General features: G+C 42.2%; 1 long non-coding RNA gene across 1 annotated transcript; it reads left to right on the forward strand.

Annotated features, from left to right (window-relative positions):
* The first annotated feature begins 6,126 nt into the window (after positions 1 to 6,126).
* Positions 6,127 to 11,181, forward strand: LOC146181931 (uncharacterized). The gene is made up of 2 exons (XR_014700309.1): positions 6,127 to 6,169; positions 10,979 to 11,181. It is a non-coding gene; the product is annotated as an uncharacterized LOC146181931 (long non-coding RNA).
* Positions 11,182 to 19,713: the final 8,532 nt, after the last annotated feature.

Consider the following 19,713-nt stretch of genomic DNA (forward strand, 5'->3'; position numbering starts at 1 on the left):
GTATCTGCACGAAACACGTCGTAACAAACGTAGCGCTGGTTTTGAAGGTGCTGGAAGGAAAAAAAAAACTGTAGGGGAAGGCAGTAGGTATGAAAACTTTACTTTATGGTCCATTTTTAAGTAAAAATCTCCCTTCTCGGCTGTTGAATTCGAAGCATGTAGAAATGTCTACCGACTATGTACTGGATGTGCAAGCTGAGGCACTTGGGACTCCTGTAGTACCTCAGGATGGAGGAGAATTTGAAGTCCTTCAGCATGTTCACATTCTCAACGTAGTTGTCTAGAGAATGACAGAACATATTCTGCCTTAAATATATATGTTCTATAAAGTATTCATGAGGAAGGCCGGTCTGGACGAGTCTTCAGCTGGAGTGAAGATTGCTGGAAAACGTATCAATAACCTTAGATATGCGGATGATACCACTTTAATGGCAGAAAGTGAAGTGGAACTCAAGAGACTTCTGATGCGCGTACAAGAAGAGAGTGACAAGTTTGGGCTTAAACTGAACATTAAAAAGACAAAGATCATGGCGTCCTGCCCTATCAAGTCATGGAGCATCAAGGGACAAGAAGTGGAAGCTGTGACAGATTTTCTCTTCTTGGGCTCGATGATTACCTCGGAAGGAAACTGCAGCCATGATATTAGGAGACGCCTGCTTCTGGGAAAGAGAGCAATGGTTAGCCTTGACCGCCTAGTAAAGAGCAGAGACATTAGTCTGCCAACCAAGATCCGTATAACTCGTGCTATGGTCTTTCCAGTTGTGATGTATGGATGCGAGAGTTGGACTGTGAAAAAGGCTGACCGCCGAAGAATTGACGCGTTTGAATTGTGGTGCTGGCGAAGACTCTTGAGAGTTCCTTGGATTGCCAGAAGATCAAATCAGTCGATATTGTCGACCATAAACCCTGACTGCTCATTGGAGGGTCAAATTTTAAAGTTAAAGCTCAGCTACTTTGGTCATCTGATGAGAAGAGAGGAGTCGCTGGAGAAAGATTTGATGTTGGGAAAGGTTGAGGGTTGCCGGAGAAGGGGTAGGCAGCGAACGCGATCGTTAGATGGCATCCTCGAGGCACTGCAGATGTAGTTATGTGATGTTAGGAAGATAGTGAGAGACCGGAAAGCGTGGCGTGACATGGTCCATAGGGTCACGAAGAGTCGGACACGACTGAACGCCTGAACTGAACTGAACTGATAAAGTATTCATAGAAATCACTTGTATGGGGAAGAACAGACGAAATATTTTCGTATAATGCCGTTACCAGGTGATGGCAGTCACCCAGTTTTCCCATGCGTCGCAAAATGTTGCTTTTAATCTGCATGAGCTCACAATGAGTAGGGGCGAGAGGCACTGAAAACCATCGTGAGCTTTTGTGAAAAAACCTTTCTGACATCTATACATAATTATCTGATGCGAGTCAAGAGCAAAATCTTGTTCCTAGATTGTATTATTTTGCTTGCAAAGCACCAGTTTCATTGCCATAAAATCAGTGGGATTTATTAGTCACAATAATTAGCGAAAACCGTATGGCTCCCCGAGGAGTACTCTATGGTTCATTCACGGTTATAGTGAATCTTATGCGGATAATAAAAAACAGCGTTAGTGAATTATTTCTGATTGTATTGTGGTGCTTTTCTAAAGCTTTTGTGCATATGAGCCTCCAGCCACAGGAAGCTGCATTGCGGCGCGAAGTTTGCGCATAAGTTCAAACAAGTCAATGGCGACTTGTCGGTAACGGTGCTGTTTCCTGACAGCCATGGGAAAGTGATGTTTTAACTGTGATGGAGTGCATAATGATCTCCAACTTTGACTACGCGTCGTCTGGTCGCATATAATTTCATTCGAATGAAGACGTTACAAACAAATCGAGAGGCAGAACGCTTAGTACAGAGGAGTACTCCTTTTCGTCTAACGGAACTGACAAGAAGATCGCATTTGAAGCATTAAAAACGGCTTCATAAGCATTGGCAACTTGCAAATATGTTTACAAATGCTATCTATAACGATGCGTAAAGATGGGTACATAAATTAAAAGGTATCCGAATAACAGCGCTAGCCATTCTTCCTACAGGTGAAATTGCCGATATCTGGGCATCGCCGTAATAACTGGAGGCGATTGCACGGGCAGCTAATTCCGAAAATAAAACCTCTGAACCACTGATATAAAATAGAGAATGCAAATGCTGCAGAGCATAATGGAGAATTGTGAGGTACAGGATAAATCACTACAAGATGCATGCAGGCTTGTTACTGACAGGTGTTTGTAGAAGGTGATTAGCAATTCCAAACAAATCGGATGTCAAACCGCTGGAACTTTGGACGTTAAATATATATTAGCATGCTTTTCATTATTTATTATACTATCTATCCTATTATCTAAGATCAGTTACTGCTTCCTCTTTCTTATATGAACTCATTCAATGATCACAGCTTTAAGGTAGGGATCCCGCACTGTGAATCACATTTTCCTTGAATTCGTTTATTCTTTGAAGAGCAAATGACTGGAGCCACCTCCGTGCCGTTGCCATCAGCGATGCCAAAACGTTCAAGGAGCCTACTAGTGTTTTTCAATGCTGCTCCTCTCTGTAATGCCTCTTGGCCTCGAGAGTATTGGAAACAAATGAATAAACAAACAAATAAATAAATAAATAAATAAATAAATAAATAAATAAATAAATAAATAAATAAATAAATAAATAAATAAATAAATAAATAAATAAATAAATAAATAAATAATAATAATAAATGCAACTGTTTGACATGCTGGAAAGACATTATTATGCTAAACAATGTCAGAATGAGAAATAAGCTAAGATGTAAAACACAAGGGGATAAATACATGAATGTTTGCCTCTGATTGATTGGTCCATGTAATAACAATGTTGCCTTATTTTATGTTTTTTGACGCATTTTCCCTGCTTCCTTTCAAATGTTCTTAGCATATAGATTTGCAGCAAAAAGAAATATTCCGCGATGAAGCGAAGATCAAACGTCATGACCTCTGACAGGATTTCACTATATTTACACTTCTTTTGTATAAATACTGAAGCACTAATAAGAGCCAGGAAACATTGAGGAAGACGTTCTATTTACTGTCGGATGAATAGGAAGAGCCAGAGATGAAGTTCCCAGTTCGTTCACTGTGTTCTCTCTTGGCATTGGTTGCTATCTCCGAGTAAGCATCATCTGTTTCTTTTTGTATAGGTCACCTTGATTTTAAACGATAGATAAGGATGGGGAGTATACGTAGTAATATCAGGATTTTTCTTCTTTTCATGGCACTTATGCATGCAGGCAGTTCAAGAACAGGGTGTATTATTTGTTTTCACTTATGATTTAGTATTGAACCTAGAGAACCTAGCACCCCGATCATTCTTTCTTATTTTTGATGTGCTTATGTTTTACGAGAAGATGCTCGTAAAGTAATAGCTGCTTGAAGAAGCTCTTAACAAGGATACCCATAGGTTAAGTTCCCTATGGCAAAACCCAGCGTATCCCATCGTCTTCCAGTAAGAAATCAGTAAGTTTTTCGCGCTGTTTTCGTCCTTTTTTCGCGCTCGATTTGCTGGGGACGCTGCAGGCCTGTGCGATTCATGGAACAGTGATGGGAAGACACTGGGTGCGCTGGTACGATGGGAGAAAAAGGCTGGGATTAGCTTTTTGACGCTGGGTAGGTTGCTGGCATCCACGATGCGCCGAGAGAAGCGCTGTGTGTGAGCTGGGGCCGCACTTGTCCCAGTAGCGCTTAGGAAATGGTCTCAAGTCCGGAAACTGGGAGGCGAGAAATAAGGCGCATAAGAAAAATGTTGTTCAAGTAAGCGCTAAGCGCTTTTCGATTCGACGTCGTTGCGCACATATATAGAAAACAAAGACGGGCACAATCCTGCTGGTTTCTATGAGTGAACATCTAGGTTTCGTCCACAGTAGAGGGTCCCAATACGTATACATAAAAAGAAAAAAGAATAAAGAAGAAACAAAAGGGGGAAAAGAAAACTGAGTCACAGGGAAGTAAATGATGCGAGCGGCATGAAAAGCAAGGAAGCCATGACACATAGGTTTCCTTTGATCATGTGTGGAACATTTCTTTGAAAGGAGTAATAAGGATGCGAAGCACTTCCCTGTTTTACCCTTTTTTCTTATTTTTCTTTTTTTTTTGCATGTGTACGTACTACCCCTCACAGTCAGCAGTTTAGCCATATGCCTTGGTATATGCTTATTATTTCGATGTTTGGTGATGCACTTTTACGCACGCGTGGGCTCCGTAGGATTCTAGATAATGTCGCGCCGCCAAATGTCAATGCTTTCTTGTTATTTCAAACCAGTTGTAATCTCCATCATGACGAATTTGTGACTGCTTGAGTGTTATCTACTTTATTCATTATTAATATAAACAGCGCGAACACGAAGACAAAGGACAAGATACACGAAAGCCACAGTACAAGCGCTTGTACTGTGGCTTTCGTGTATCTTGTCCTTTGTCATCGTGTTCGCGCTGTTTATATTAATAATGAATAAGTACCAACTCGCCCAACAAAGTATCTTGGTTATCTACTTTAGTTTTGGTTTATTATTAGATGGTCACCGTCATTAGTACGGATACAGATAGACCTAGCCTATAACTACAGGCACTGCCTGTAACCAAGTTTTTTCTCATGAAGGCTAGTCCCGCGGCCGAAATCTCGATACATTTGCTAAAAGTAAAAAATACTTCGTATTGCTTCTTGTTGTAGTTGCCTTGTGAAGCCCGGCTTTTCTCAAGAAAGGCAGGGTTCTTGCCGAAACGTGGACTAAAATAAAACTAAAACTAAAGCAGTATTAAGCATTTTTTACATGTGCATACGTCTAGCAACCAAGAACGCCTACTTTATATATATACTTGAAATAAAATGGATCAGGTGAAGAAGACTATAGTGTTCTTCACTTTGCCTATTTCTTTCAAGCATATCCAACCTATCCCTAGGAAATTCTTCTACCTTACATATATATATATATAAATACGTGTGCGTGTGTGTGTATGTGTGTGTGCGTGTATTCTGTCTTACAAATAGAGACATTCCAAAGAAGGAGGGTTGCAACACATGGAAGACACAAAATATCGAAGAATAAACTGAAACAAAATGAAGTTCACGCTTACAATTATTGTGACTTGTACAACAAAATTGATTTCGTTTTCGTTTTTGCTCTTCCGTGTTACAATTTATCTTATAATTAATTAATCTTCAAATATTTATACTTTTTGTTGGCATTAAAGGCATGGCATTTTGAGCCATATTTCCTATAGTGTTTGTGGAACCTCGTAGAAAACTGCCTGCTGGAAATCCAACCAGTGATGTAGGGCGCGAACATAAGTAAACGGAGTATCGCGTTGGCGTTGAAATTTCAGTAACGAATTCTGTATTTGATACAAGAAAACGTTGTTTGTCCAGATGCAAGCGCACTAACGTCTATTACCGGCCTGCACAATCCAGGGCTGCCAGTTTCAATTATGCAACGCTTAAAAAATGTTAGAAGATAATAGCGCGCTCGATTTACTTTTCTTTTTGTCCCTGTGCTTGTTTGACGATGCAGGAATCATTTTTTCTCACACCAAGCTCAGCATTTTCATTCTCTTTTACAGAGCGCAACCGGGACGTCAAGACCGAAAGCGTATATCAAACTGGTACTGATATATTTGCATACCGTTTGCCACACCTAGAAGGAAGAAATGTCCTGATATTGACAAAAATGCTAATATTTTTGTTTCCTTGTTAAATTCAGTTTTCCGTACCTAGAGAGACTGGGCGTTTTCTGTAATTTCTTTCAGTGGCTCTAGGGAGGAATTTTCAGGTATACTAGAGTACAATGCGGTGGCCAGCAATTGTAAATGTGTTGTGGGCTTTCTATTTTGTTACATAGAAAGGAATTTTAGAGATTTAAATATACGACGGCAGCGGAAAAATGTTTTTGTGTTATTTTAAAGTGTTCAGATTCATTAATAGCTGAAATATACTGAACTGTGTCGCGGGAGTTTGGGTTTCTCTCTAAGTTTTCTGTAGAGGGAAAGCTTGCTGCGAGTTTAGTACCATATATCAATATGTCGGAAGTGGGATAAAATTTATTGATGTAATTATTTTGTGCCCAGGGTCAGCTACATGAATCTCCAGTACAGTAACCGTCGCTGCCAGCCCTGGGTAAGCGTCATTCGCAGTTTTGTATACTAAAAACGGTAATGCACAGGGCGCAAAATTCAAATCTACCTTGCCTATCCTAGACGTGGTTGCTTACGCAACTATAGAGGTGGAATAATCAGCTACTGCATACGGAACGCGAATTATTATCTAAAGGCGGAAGAAACTATTATTTTGTGTTTTACAGTGAAGCGTGTCCTGACAACACATTAAGAAATCGTGATCTCTCGGGTTGTTGCATGTCAGACGTCCACACAAGTATATTTTGCCTATAGGCAGACATTGAGATAAGGTGTGTGAATAAGCAGGCCACCGCCTGAGCCATTACTGTATTGAGATGAACTATGACCGCATATATGACACAGCTACTTAAGAGAGTGATAGCAAGGAAGGTATACACGTATAACGAAATCCATTTTACTCACTTTGTGTGAATATAACTGAAATACGTGTCATGACTTTAGGCGCCTGGTACAATTATCGAAAGTTATAAGTTCCTGGCATTCGGCACGATCACTGATTTCTGAGGCATCTTATCTTTATCTTTGGTCTAAAAGTTGAAATTGGGCCGCGACACAATCGATATACATAACACAATAAAAAAGGTACAATGCATTTGCTACTGCCACTGCAGTGAAATTTGAGTGTTCAGTCATTAGCTTGCCTAATAGATAGTTTGCATTTTACGCTACTGTATTTTTCGGTTGTCTGCTATTGCAGCCATTGCTTCGGTCACAAGAATGTGACAATAAGTTTATAGATAAGATTGAATGTTATAATTTATGCTAATTTTGCTGGCTTTGATTTGCGACTGCATCACTCTTGCAGGTATTTTTAGTATGCAATATGAAGCCTAAGGCATGCTTGCCGCTCACGTTATGTCATCTCTTCATAACAAATTAGTTCCGAAGAGGCCCAGTTCTCTACTTTACGATAAATTTAACTTCAATTCCACGCATTATTTCAATTCAAAACCATTTCTTAGCTCACAAGTGAGCCACCAAAGCATGTTACCGCCACCAAAACATCTCACTAAAGCATGTCGCCAGGCAGTGTCCTCATGAACGACACTTAAGAAAAAAAAATGCTGTCCACGCCAGGAATCGAAGCAACATCATTTTGTGTCTGAGTGGAAGCATCTATAGCTACTACTCTGTGCCGTCTTCCTGCTTATATGTCGACTATTATTCTCTAGCGTTAGAAGGCTGGATGTTGATGAGGGATGTAAACAAATGAGAACATTAAAATGCAAGTAAAAACTAAAGTAAAATAGAACAAACATTATGTAAATAAAATACCACAATATAAACAAATAACGAACTGAAACACTTAGCGCACGTCTAGCGTCAGGACAACAGCATCAACTACCTGTATTGTCACGCTTTCGCATTTATTCAGTGCATCTTCTCTGAAATGTTTTTGCGCTTAACACTGACCCGAATTTTATGCCGAGCTAGGCTTTAGACTTATTGCGTTCAAATGATAGTACCCGTAAGGCATCACAATTATTACTATGCTCTCATTACTGTGGCCATTTAGTATTTCTCCCATGCCTTTTTTTGTGCCTGTCTGCAGCATCTGGCAGGAGCCGCTCACTTGGGCACTTGTTCAGAGATAGGAATTGAACTGAGCAGACAAATCGCTTGTTGATTTAGACACGCAAGCGTCTTGCAAACCCGGTCACTTTAGCAGTCCTTTAGAGATTCCTGGGTCTTAGCGAGAAGCTTGTGAAACGCTACTTTGGTCCGCCATACCTGATTTGCCGTATAGTTGATGCAAATATATTTTGAACTCCTGGTAGTACCACAAACAATAATCACGTAAAAACGCTTAATACAACGTGTTAACATGGTTCAGTTGAAAGCTAACTATGGGGGATTGGAGCATGTCTTCGGGCTATTTTATCTTTATCTACGTTTTTCCATTTTATTGAGCCCTGGATGCGCATCGGAACAATTCGTTTTTCGAAAGGAGATTGGTATCACACCGGTCATTTACACTTGTAGCTGCCTGCTCGTGTCCGATCGGCAACAGAGAAAAGGAGAATTGTGTCGAATGCACGTAACTGTCGTCGCGGTGTCGCTTTGCTCCCGCTCTTGCCAACCCACTTATTCAGGATTTCCTGCGCTTCCCAGTTGCCTTTTCACCTTCCGTACAACCGGTGACACTGTCTACTTTAGGCGACCTTTGTTGTGTTGCACATGTAACTGGAAGTTTCGTTTCACATCTTCCTGGCACCTTGAACCTCCGGTCACATGTGCGTGACTCAAGAGATGTGTACGGAGGGATGAGAATAAAGGAGAGGGCGACGGCGACATGGCTCTTCCCGCGTGACATCTCGACTCTGTGTCAGAGCTTGATTTCTACAAATACAGCGATCTTTCACGTAATATGGAAGCTTTCGACTGTATTCTGACTAGAAGTATGACTCAGAACAGACACAAGTTTTCATAAAGCCATAACTGTAACCATAACTTGTGACAATATTTACTCTGGGTGGTCTTTCAGCTAATATGGCAGCTTACGACTGCATTCCAATGAGATGTGTGACACAATACAGGCACAAGTTACCATGTATAAATTATCCCTACAGATGTTTTCGCCTTCCGCGACAATCTGTGGCAATACCAGTTTTGGGCAGTTTTTCACGGAATATGGCAGCTTACGACCGCGGGCTAATGAGATGTGTGGCACAAGATAGGTACAAGTTACCATAGAGAAATTATCTGTGGAGATATTTCCACCCTCAGTATCAATCTGTGACATCTACTTTTTGTGGTCTTTCACCGTGTGAATTTTCACGTAATTTGGCATCTCACGACTGCATTCCAGTGAGATGCGTAACCAAAACGAAGCTCACGCTACCATAGAGATATAACCATAGAGATATTTTCGCCTTCTGTGACAATTGTGGCAATATATAATTTGTGTAGTCTTTCGCGTTATATCGCAGCTTAGAGAGATAACCATAGGGATCTTTTCCCTTTCTGTGACAACCTCTGAAAATGTGTATTTTGGGCGGTCTTTCGCGTAATATGGCAGCTTACGATCGCATGCTAATGATATTCTTGGAACAACACGTGCACAAGTTACTATGCAAAAATTATTCATAGAGATATTTTCACCTTCCGCGACAACATGTGGCAACATCCATTTCGGGTGGCCTTCAACGGAATATGGCAGCTTACGACCGTGTGCTAATGTGTTGTGTGGCACAATACAGGCACCAGTTTCCATACCGACATTATCCGTAGAGATATTTTCGCCTTCTCTGACAACTGTGACAAGATCTAATTTGTGTGGTGTTTCGCGTAATATGACAGCTTATGACCGCACACTAATGAGCTGTGCGGCACAACACAGGCACAAGTAACCATAGAGAAATAACCATGAAGATATTGCGCCTGCTATGATAACCTGTGACAATTACTTTAAGTTGTGTTTCATGCAATATGGCAGCTTACCACTAGATGGTGAGATGTGTAGCACAACAAAGCCACAAGATACCAGAAATTATCCAGAGAGATATTTTAACTACCCTCATCTGCAAGCATATGTCAATGACACACTAAGCTTGAATAGATGCACAATCTCGTCTATTGCTTTCCTTACATAAAATCCCCCATGCTTAGGAATGTACAACGCAAGGTCATATTAATGGTCCAAAAAGGTGTAGTACACAGTCATCTTTTTTCCGACTTTTTGTCGCGAAAGCAACACTACGCCGGCCAGCTCGGCTCATCGCGTATGCTTGTATGCCGTAGCCACAAATAACAGGCGCTACGAAACAGGAGCTGCCGACTTGGGTCTCTTGTCTCACATTGGATGATATGTCAGAGTCATCATACCAGGACCCTGGTATTCACAATACCCCTATAGGCCACTAAGGCGCGTTCATACGGCTTGGTGAAAGCGGGGCTTTATATGTTGGCTGGTAGCCCACGCTATCGCAGTAAGGTAGAAAGTTGGGCGAGTTGGTAACTAAATATGATTGACAAAATGCACTGCGCTAAAAAAGACGACGACTAAGCACTTGTCTAGTTCTTTATGTGTTTAGTCGTCGTTTTTAGCGCAGTGCATTTTTTTCAATCATGTCTACACTATCGCGTCATACTCTTAACGACGGAGCTTGAGTGCCCCCTCTATTTAGACGTAATAACCGCCTTTATCACTACGAACTAAAACGCCGGTGAACTTTGATGCGTTTAATGGAACGCGCTCAAACAGATGGCTCCGCTGTCGACGCCGTTGCCGTCGCTCTCTAAAACTTTGCGAGCCAATGTTCGTAGTAACCGCGGCGTATATATCTCCCCAGGCAAGCGTTCAAACTGCTTTGGACGCTCTGGCTACCGGAATACCTAGGCGAACTAAAAAGGTGGTGGTTGCCGTGACGGGGGTCATTAATAAGTACAAGAGCGCCGCCTTTGTTCAAGCTGCAGGGGAGAGTTTCTACACGAGTCGAGCCAGCACCAACCTCTAACCACCATACGTTGGGGAAGCAGTTTAGACTTGGTTTTACACATAGCCTCGGCAGATACAGAGCACGTCGTCAGCAGAATGGAAACCAAGTCCCACTACTTCACTGATCATCGCAGCGTCATCATTAATGCAAATAATGGTTTGTCTATACAACAGAGCTAAAACAAGCACTTAACCACAAGCTTAGCAATGCAGCCGTTGCTTTCTCAATTCAACTAGGGTTAACCAGAGCTAAAACACAGCCAAGTTTTTCGAAGTCAGATAGGTGAAATACATCCGAATATTATTACTAATGGCTGTTATGTTACAACTGATATTTTCTCTTTCCTGTAGTGCGGCCTGAGAAAGGGCATCGGAGATCCCTGTGACAACCGCAAAAGCAGATATGACGATTGTGTCTGCGTGGCAAACGCTAAAGGAAAGGGTGTGCTACCACTCGCTTGCATATGGTCGCCAGCTAGGACTGTAATTCCTAGCCAGAATCGGCAGAATAGTCATCAAACATTTAATGCTCAATAAAGCAAGTTCTTATTAAACATGCGTTTGTCTGCATTTCCACGTACAGAAATAATTACGAATACACAAAGTTGAGGACAAAAATTCGGGATTACAAGGGCAGGCTTGAACAATAGTACGGCCATGACCGCTCAAAATAAATTTTTAGAAACGTTTGGAAACTGATGACCCCACTGAATATTTTCTTGATTACTAGATGTGGTAAACAATGAAACCGTCAGTGTCCAACGCAGTGAAAATAAAAGGGACGTTCCGCTGTAGTTACTTTTAATCTTTAGACTTAGTGTGCGCCGCCAGGGACGTTGCTGGGACGTTTACTTGCGCGGAAGTCACAGTAAAGCGACACGGTATAGCGAGGACTTGACTTCAGAAGGTGAAGATTAGGACAGAAATCTATAAAATAGATTTACAATAAATGCAGCATGTAGCAGGCATACAGACTGAACTGCCTACAAGGAAGCATTCCTTACTCGACATAACCTAAGGTGCTGAGCAACTTGAATTAAAACACAACAAAGGACTGGTTCCTCGGGCTTAGCTTGAAGCCAGCATTTCGAAAACCTCTAGTCGCCATGAAAGTCAAAATTTATCGTTCGCGGCTAGACGCAACAAATTCTGTACTTCAATCGTAAGAATCGGCTATTCACACAATACACGTACTGGGAAAATCCCCCGTGCTACCTCAGTGCAGCACAACACCCATTTGTCTGGAAACGGTGCTTGCGTGAACAGATTTGATACAGTCGTGTCGTGTGGGTTTATGTGTGGAGCCTCGGTCAGCACGCACAAAGCCGTCCAATCACCCCCTTGCGGGACTCACTGACTGACATTGAGTAAGATGTAGTCCAGAGACAGACTCCTCCCGCACCACAAATGTATCGAAAGTAGGGAAAGTTCCGGAATTCGCGATATAAATGAACAGGTCCATCCGGGCAAACGTTTTTGATTAGAAGTTATTAAATGAAAGGGGAGGATGCTACTCAGCGACCCACCGCAGAGGAAACGAGCCCGGGGAGACCCTATGTATCTCCCCTGGGAAGTAGCGGAAGAAATAGGTTATATGGGAAGGGGAAGTAGGAATGAGGATAGGGTTATGGGAATTTGGAGGGGAATGTGGGCAGCGTAGGATTTTGACTGACAAATTGAGTCGAGCTCTCTTCCGGGCCTCCTTCGAGGGCGAGCACTCGCTCTTAGCCGAATGTGCGGCCCTCGGCCCCAAGATCATTCCTCCACCACAAAGTGTTTGCCGCGCTTCCGGAGTCTGAGAGAGGTTCCCTTCATGATGCCGCTTTTGAGGTTTCCTTTCCTCCAAGCACCAAAAAAAAATAGTCACTGATGGATACATACTATGGTGAGGCTGCCCAAAAGTAATGAAAAGTAATATGCACTAGGTATAACGGGCACTGACTGACACTCGCCAAACGGCACATGGTACCGTAGTGGGTTTCTGTGCTTCGACTAGCTATAGGCTGCGCTTCTCTATCTGGCCACCGCGCCAGCCAGCTTTTATCCTTCAAGTAAAACTTCCAAAAGCGCAAGGTCTATATCCGCTTGCTTTTCCTGGCCTTTCACGCTAATCCTCTGTAACCTGTCTATCTATCCCTTGCAATCACGTTTATCGTTTCGGCTACAATTGAAGTGATGTGGTTTGTATTGAAATAACCACCAAAATTAAGAATTTAACAGCATTTCCCTTTCAAAGAGGCAGCGCGATTGAAAGCGCTCAATGTCTACCTGAGTAGAGATTTAGAGGTGTGTAAAAACACTCTTAGGGCGCAGCGGTGGCGTAGAGGTAGAACATCTGCCTCCCATGTAAAAGGACCGTGGTTCGAATCCCGGTGACGAGCAATTCTCCACCTGATCAAAGAAAAAAAAAACTCCGCGTGTCGATGGAATTGTATAAACAGTTTGTGGTGCGACCTGATGCCTGTGAACACCTCCGCAGTCAACCCTCTCACTAGAATAGGAGTTGGCCACCCTGGTGCAGTAATTTGCCACAACCTCCTATGATAAGCTCCATAAAACCCCAGCCCTCAGCCACCAGCGGCGGCGGTGCAACTGACCATGTTGGCGATCAGACCTGTGACGCAGCGGGGGATGCTAAGAATTACCGGCTCCGCTGGACAGGCCGCTTAACGCTAGAACCCTAGTTAGTGAAGATAGTTTAGCAGTGCTGTTAGAGGAACTGGACAGTGTTAAATGAGATGTCATATAACTAGTTCAACAGCAGTTCGGACGCAGTGAGGTTAGGAGGCCGAATGAGGCATATACAGGATGGACATGTACCGTTTTACCGAGGTTTACTGGAGGAGCGAGAACTAAGGGTAAGTTTCCTTGTCAATAAGTATATAGCTGGTAATATAGATGAATTCTATAAGAAATAATGAGAGGATGGCAGGCATCGTAATTAAGCCTAATAAGAGGTATAAACTGAAGGTTGTAGAGGCCTACACACGTGCATGAAGTCATGATGACCAGGCAGTAGGAAGCTTTTACGAAGATGTAGAATCGGCAATGCGGAAAGGAGACGCAGTATATTGTACTAAGGGGTGATTTTAATGTCAAGGTAGGGAAAAAGCAGGCAGGATACCAGGCAGTGAGTGACCATAGTACTTGTTCTAGAAATTTGCAGGGGGGAGTTACTAGTTGAGTTTGTAGAGCGCAGTAACAATAACTTCTTCAGCAAACGGAAGAACCGGAAATGGACATTGTAAATTTTAACGCGGAGACTAAAAATGAAAACGACATTAGATTGTGTTATAACCCCGCCATTATGTAGAATGTAGAGGTAATTGGGAAAGTGCGATGCAGTGACCACAGGATGTGAATGTCTCGAATTAATCTTAATTTGAAGAGGGAGCGGAACAGATTTGTAAAAAAGAAGTCTCTCAACGAATTAGCGGTGACGGGGAGGGCAGAAGATTCCAGGATCTCGCGACAGAATAAATTTTCAGCTGTAAGGAGGATGATGACATTAGCCTAGAAGCCATGAATAATTTTTCCGAGATATCATTACTGAGTGCGCTGAAGAAGTGGGCGGTAAAATAGAGAGGACTCCAGTAAGCTGTCTAAGAAGACGAAAGATTTGACTAGAAACCCCATAATGTGAAAGCTTCCAATCCAACAGGCGAGATAGAACTGGAAAAAATTTAAAACCTAACCAGTAAGCGCAAAGTGGCCGATATAAGTAAGTATAACATGGAGAAAGTTGAGCATACTGTAAAGAACGGGGGAGCCTTAACGCGCTGAAGAAGAAATTGGGCAGAGGCAGAAATCAGATGTGTGCGCTAAGAGGCAAGGCGGGCAACGTTATCACGAATATAGACAATATAGTTAAAGTAGCTAAGGAATTCCATACTGATGTCTACAATAGCCAAAGTAGTCAGGACAGTAATAAGATTGGCAGTGAGGAAAAGCAGTCAGACATTCGCAAATGACGCAGGACAACGTTAAGGAAGCATTACAAACTATGAAAAGGGGGAAAGAGCTGAAGTGGATAAGGTAATTGTATATTTGTTGAAAGACGGGGGGAATATCGTACTAGGAAAACTGGGCACACTGTATGCGCAGTGTCGGGTGCCATGGATGGTACCAGAACCATGGAAGAGCGAAAACATTCTATTAATTCGTAAGAAATAGGACGCTAAGGATCTGGGAATTACAGACCAATCAGCTTACTGTCTGTTAAGAAAGTCCCTAATAGAATCAGGACAACCTCAGATTTAAATCAATCAAAAGATCAAGCAGGTTTTCTGAAAAGGTACTCTACTATCGATCATATCCGTACCATCAACTAAAGGATAGAAACATATTTGGAATATAACCAGCCCTTAGCATTCATTGATTACGAAAAAGCATTTGACTCAGTTGAAACCTCGGCGGTGATGCAGGCATTGCGAAATCAGGGGGTAGACGAGCCGTACGTAAACCGACTGGAAGATATATGTATAGCGGCTGCACAGCAATCATAGTTCTGCATAAAGAAAGTAACAAAATTCTTAAAAAGGGTTTTAGGCAAGAAGACACTATCTCTCAAGAACTATCCACAGCTTTCATACAGGAAGTATTCAGGGACTTGGAATGGAAGCAGTTAGGGATAAGGGTAGATGGAGAATACCTCAGTAATCTGCGATTTGCTGATGACATTGCCTTGATACGTAACTTAGGGAATGAACTGCAAATAATGATTGATGACCTAGACTGCAAAAGAAAAACGTAGGCTCGAAAATTAATATGCAGAAGACTAAGGTAATATCCAATAGCCTCGGGAAGGAAACAGTAGTTTTCGTTAGGTTGTGAAGCGCTAGAAGCAGTAAGGAAATATGTCTACTTAGGACAGGTAGTAACCGCAAATCCAGACCATGAAAGGGAAGTAACAAAAAGAATGAGACTGGGATGGAGCGCATTTGGCAAGTACTCCCAGATTATGACTAGCCGCTTACCGGTATCGCTCAAGTGGAAAGTATACAACAGTTACATTTTACCTGTACTAATCTATGAGGCTGAAACTTGGAAGCTAACGAAGAGGGTTCTACTTAATGATGCACCAACTAGCTCGACTTTCAACGGTAGGTTCTACTAAAGTTGAGGACAACGCAGGTGGCTATGAAAAAAAATAGTAGGGGCAACGAGGAAGCGAGCAGAATGGGTGAGATACATACCCCAGTTACTGATATTCTAGTGGAAATTAAGAAGAAGAAATGGGCATGGGCAGGACATGTAGTGCGAAGTGGGGATAACCGATGGTCGCTTAGGGTAACAAACTGGATTCTAAGGGAAGGAAAGCGTAGCAGGGGGCGGCAGAAAGTTAGGTGGGCGGATGAGATTAAGAAGTTCGCAGGGGTCAAGTGGATGCAGCTATCAGAGAACCAAGCTAATTGGAGGAATATGGGCCTTCGTCCTGCAGTGAGTATAGTCAGGCCGATGACGATGATGATGATGAAATACGACGATATATAAAAAATGCTTTTCTTTAAATTTCAGCGGCTCAAACATTGGAAGGCCCATTGAAAGTTTCTTTATGCGATTTCGCGGTTTTATTAATGTTGCCACGAATTGCTCACAGGTGTTTTTCTTTATCGAAAGATGCCGGAATGCACCCTTATCAGTGTGGTTCTAGCGCACGGATCGATTCCGCATTTTTTGTTCAAGCAGGTTGGTGTCATTCGCCACTTTTGCATTTTCTTTTTTTCGCGGAAGATGCGCCGATATGTTTCTCGAAGATTCCGGCCACTTGCTTATGATGGGAGGTTACTCCGTGTGTGGCATCGGCGCTTTTTGTTGACCGTACGAAAACGCGAACGTAAACGGCAGCGGTGACATCTAGTATAGACGTAGTATAAGACGTGAAAAGGGGCCTTTCTTCCTTCGAAAGTGACGCCGCTATGTGGTACTCCCCTGATGTGGCTGGGACAGGTAGGTCACCACACTTGCGGTGGGGGCCAGCCTACCACAGAAATCTTATCTGTTGTAGGCCGTCATTGCACCCGCCACCGTTTCGGGGGTGGACGACGGCTGTTGTTGCGGCTCGCTTCTTTCTCTTCCTCTTTCTTTTCTTTCTTCACTATTTTCTCTTCTGTCTGCACTGCTACTGGTTATAGGTACATGCAGGTGATATCAAACGATTCGTCATGGTGATATATATGTGAAATGAGATTGCCACGGCTCCTGCCTTTCAACGGTTGTCGGCGGTGGCTGCATATTTAAGCCGAATTATTCCTGTGACATGACTTTTGTGATTACATTTTCACAATATTGTGCCCTACGTTTATGCAGCCTCGCCGCACATTATTGTCGGAAATAATTTGCAATATGCCCATAAAAAGAAGGTCCGCCCCTAAACTCGTGGAAATTTACGAAGCGCCAAAAAGCTTTTGGTACAACGTTGCTTTCTTGGCAAATATTTGCATAATCCGGCAAGAAGTTCAGAGTACAGCATCTTAATTCGCTGCTTCCAGCATGTTACCTTGGGTGCTTTTTCTGCATCGACTTGGAAAGACCATAGTCTACAAACCATCATAGTCTGCAACAGCCCTCAATTATAGCATCAAAAATACAGAAATCACGTCATGCAAATGCACATAGATGCTTTAACGCAATTACCTGTTACCTCAAGCTATTTTGTAGAAAGAACTAGACCACCCTAGAACCTAAAAAATTGGCAGACAAATAACGCTTTCGGGATATCCCCCCCCCAAAAAAAAAAACAAACGAAAAAAACAAAACAAAAACGGCCCACATTACCCACGTAATGAAACAGGCACACCGGCAGCACAAGTAAAATGACAGTCGCGCCATGAATAAGCTTATTCTCAAATTTAGAGAAATTGTAATACCTAATACAATTTATTTTTATTTCGTGCTAGGTGTTCAAAATCATAAAGCTGAAAAACATTTACCTCATTATTCTGTTAGCCTGTGGTTATTGTTCCATAGCGAAGATTGTGACGCCAGAAGTGCATAGGAAGGTTGCATCTTTGTGATGGTAGTGCAATATCTGTCGAATAAAGACATGCAACGAAATCCTGTGGTGCGCAGCGGTGTCGATAAATTATTTTATATTTCTATAGAGATGTCATAAAGTTACCTTATTTGGCGAGATGTCGATGACGTAATGATGCAACCTGGCCATAGCTGAGCACTCATTGTCTTGATGGGTGGATGACGTTACGAGTGCGCTGGCATTTGAAAGGTTCTCAGTAAAGTGGTATATACACTGGTAATGCTGCGGGGCCGAGAGCAGTTGCCTCGGTGGCATGTATATGAGTGCTTGCTTGTGTACAGGCATCTCTAGATAGCTCCATGTGTTGGGATAAGCAACTCCAGCTGTGGCTAAAGTAGTAAGAAAACATCCCGGGATGCCTACGCTAGAAATTGACAATATACCATGGGTCCAAAAAATTACATAATAAGAAATAAAGAAGAAATAATTTTCGCGCCACGTTGCAATAGCAAGAATCTGTCGAAGCAACATTAATCTAGACCGCTCGCAATTTTTACTAAGGTGACCTAATTTAGATTTTCTTAAATGCAGAGAATTTAAAAGCTTGGAACCTCCAGCAAGTAAGGAGAGCTTCTGGAAGCATCTCCCTAAACCACAGAGAGCAGCTTCTCCTCTTCTCATGCGAAGGGTGAAAGTTGCGTGTTTCTCATATTTTAAATATAAATTCCATTTAGGAATTGAAGATACAAGGCGTTTTTTTTATTATAGGCTTGAATCTGATAAGTCCTTATTGTTGCTTCACAGCACAGTTCCCGATGCCCAGTCTGGAAAGACAAAGAGATTGAAATTATATTTAATGCAGGAAACACAGTAATTTATTTCGACATTGATGCCCGCTCCCCAGCAAAGGCGGAGTTTATAGAATTCCAGTAAAAACCCAGGCAGTAGTGCTTGTTGCGGCAGACGTCACAAGGAATTTGAGATATATGACGCAGGGTTCTATTTTTAAGAAATGCTGAAATTTAGGAAATTTCAAAGGAAGTTTGATCAGAATTTTTTGACTCTGAAGGCTCGAACTTCAGATTCTGAGTTTTTGAAGAGAATTGGAAGCAACAGCTACGAAGCAGCGTTTTCCTCGTTTTATCATTTCAAACTACGAAATTCTGTAAACTTAAATTTTAACATTGAAACAATTGTTTTTGCCGCCTGAAATACAATGGAAGAAAAATGGTCGATTGAATGCCACCTTAGTGAAAAGAGCAAGAGTCACTGCTGCTTCAGGTTTACCACGCCGCTTTTTATATGCATCATCTTTGGGAGCTGCCTAGATTTGTGATGTTTTAGAAAAACATATTGTAATATTGTTTTTGTTGTCGAACTGCCAAGAGAGGCCGGCATAGTGACTCCTTGCACCCATATTAGAAGTTATAAATAAATTGGTGACATTAATAACCAAAATTCTATAGGACATTTGTGGCTGTGACGACTAATTTTCTGCGCGGTTTATGACCGCTAGCCTGTTGTAGGAATAGGTATTTTACTGGTAACATCATAGTTTTCTGTAGTTACAGCAGAAAGTTCTTTCAGAACTACAAACTGCAGACACGCACAAAAGAGAAAAGCTTCAGTACCACAGGCAAGTGCTACAGAATTACAGAAAAATCTCACATTTGCGGCATAACTTCAGAATATTGTGTTGTACAGTTGACAGTTTCTCTCTTCAGCGCTTCCTAACAATATCACTTTCGTATTACTGCTTTTTTGGCTTCCTAACTTTGATGCATTCAATGAGATGCTGGTTGTGTTCGAAAAGGGGCGCGCGATCTACCGTCAAGACAGGTCATGATGTCACCAGGTGATTCATGCATATACGAAGCTGACCCTGTCGGGCGTTCGATTCAGGCTTCCGTTTGACGCCTTTCATTTACTGCTTCCTCGAACACCGCACCACACAGCATAGGGAAGCAGACACATATGCCTAGGAGGCGTTAGTACAGCGTTGGTTAGTAGAATCAATTAATTTACAGGATAGACAAGGTCCAGTGTCTGTCACAATTCTCCGCGGACACATGTCATCATCATCATCATCATCATCATCAGCCTGACTATA

Source organism: Amblyomma maculatum, chromosome 8 (genome assembly GCF_055883805.1).
Source record: "Amblyomma maculatum isolate TAMU_Amacu chromosome 8, ASM5588380v1, whole genome shotgun sequence".
NCBI lineage: Eukaryota > Metazoa > Arthropoda > Arachnida > Ixodida > Ixodidae > Amblyomma > Amblyomma maculatum.